The 2,500-nt window shown below is 26.7% G+C and overlaps 1 protein-coding gene across 4 annotated transcripts in view; it reads left to right on the top strand.

Moving 5' to 3' along the window:
• The window catches only part of LOC125036903 (Kv channel-interacting protein 1-like), a 611,228-nt gene that overhangs the window by 71,278 nt on the left and 537,450 nt on the right, over positions 1-2,500 (top strand). The window lies entirely within an intron of this gene.

Below are 2,500 nucleotides of genomic sequence, written 5' to 3' on the forward strand. Positions count from 1 at the left end.
TTTTGACTTATAACATCAAAATAAATCAATTCACTCTTCTTTCCTTGCGAAGTCTCGACTCAAATTTACTCCTTTACCACACAAACACACCTATAGCTGAACAGGCAGATAGCTTTCACATCGGGGGCCTCTTTTCAGAGTGGAACTGAACATCTCCCTTTGATTCCTTATATACAGGACTGACATGTCCCTTATACCTCCGTTTTCCCAGCGTTTTCCATGTACGCGACACGGGGATAATAATCTCTGTGCTTTTGAATTATCTGTATTTAAAAGCACTGGTGTTTAATGAATGGTGATAATGAAAACTTGAAAATGAGTAAAAGTAAGCATATCAATATTGTTATTTAATTGTGTTTTTTTTTTTTTTTGTATATTGTTACTGTTAATATTATTACCACAATTATGAGTATTGTCCTAATAATGATAATAACTATTATTTTTATAATCATTTATGTTGTAATTTTTATCAAAATTACATTCAGTTTATTATTTTTGTTAAATATATTGTTTATTGCTACCATTAATATTTGTATTATTATTATTTTATTGTTATTATTATTACCACTATTGTAGTTGTTACTGTTATTACTATTATTGTAGTTATTATCACTATTGTTATTTTTATTATTATTATTGCTATTCCTACTACTATAACTACTACTGTTATTATTATTACTATTATCATTATTACTAATATTGTTATTATTATTAATATCATTGTTTTATGCTAATATTATTATTATTTTATTATTATTGATATTATTATTATTTTATCATTATTGTTATTATTATTTTATCATTATTGATATTATTATAATTTTGTTGTTGTTATTATGTTAATAATTTCAATGATAAAGACAACAACAATAATAATGATTATAGGGAAAAACGACAGCAACATCGAGAATGATAGTGTCAACTGCTGTAACAATATTCCAGAATTAATAGGTAGTATAATATCATTAGGATTCATTAGGAAGGAAAGAAAGAGAAGAAGAAGAAGAAGAAGAAGAAGAAGAAGAAGAAAAACAAGAAGAGGAAGAAGAGTAAGAAAAGAAAATGAACGGAATAGGAAAAGAAAAACGAAAAACAATAATGAGATGAAGAAGAAGAGGAGGAGGAGGGGGAAGAAGAGGAAAAATAAGAATAAAAAACGGACCATCATCTCTCAGACACATTCGCATCTCAGAGTTACGAGAAAACATCTTTCTTTTTGCTCGAGGGAAGCCGAGGGATGCTGGGCCACACAGGGGGATTTGAAAGAGCAACAGATATTCTGACCAAGTCTATTTTCAAAGGCGCATTTTTAGTGCAGAGTTAGTGTGGTTGTCCGGTATGTAAAGTCTCCTCGTGCTTCCTTAGAAGGAGATTCAGCAAATGGGTACTTTGACATGTCTCTTCTTATTTGTGTTTTAAAAAATCAGTAATATTTCCTGTGAAGCAATATGTAAACAGATGTTCACACAGTAATTCACCGTATTTGCTTCCTAAACACCTAAATGTATTTAGCTTTTTAAGAGGAAGATAGGATAGTATCACTGATATTTTTTCCCAACACAGAAACTGAATGGATTTTGAAAGAGCATCCGTTGTTGTCAGAAATAGGAGAGGAAGAGAAGGAAAGAAAATTTAGATTCCTTCAGCTGAAACGAGAGCTCGTAAACACAGCGACGTGAAGTGCGTTGTGAGGAATCGGTTTCGCTCTTTTCCTTCTCATTTCTTTCTTTCCATTGATCTTAATGGTTTTAGCGCATTTGCATTCTTAGACATATAGGTTGGGGGAGGAAGTGAGAAAGGAGTGAGAGAGAGAAAGAGGGAGATTAATTAAGAGAAATAATAAAGTGATTAATATATGTATATGCACATTCATATGTGTGTGTGTGTGTGTACACACACACACACACACACACACACACACACACACATATATATATATATATATATATATATATATATATATATATATATATATATATATATATATATATATATGTGTATATATATATATATATATATATATATATATATATATTTATATATATATATATATATATATATATATATATATATATATATATTTTAACATTGTGTTTTTTTCTACCATATATGTATATACATATATACATATATATATATATATATATATATATATATATATATATATATATATATATATATGGTAGAAAAAAACACAATGTTAAAATATATATATATAAATATATATATATATATATATATATATATATATATATATATATATATATATATGGTAGAAAAAAAACAAATGTTAATATATATATACATATATATATATATATATATATATATATATATATATATATATATATATATATATATATATATATATATATACATGAACCGCATTCATGTTGACAAATGTAGAAAAGGTATGAATGAGAATGAATATCTTCACAATACTAGAGATGTATTTGACCGGTTTCGATTCTATCTTCCTCAGAAATACAATATCATGTAT

The sequence above is a fragment of the Penaeus chinensis genome, chromosome 22 (genome assembly GCF_019202785.1).
Source record: "Penaeus chinensis breed Huanghai No. 1 chromosome 22, ASM1920278v2, whole genome shotgun sequence".
NCBI classification, from domain to species: domain Eukaryota; kingdom Metazoa; phylum Arthropoda; class Malacostraca; order Decapoda; family Penaeidae; genus Penaeus; species Penaeus chinensis.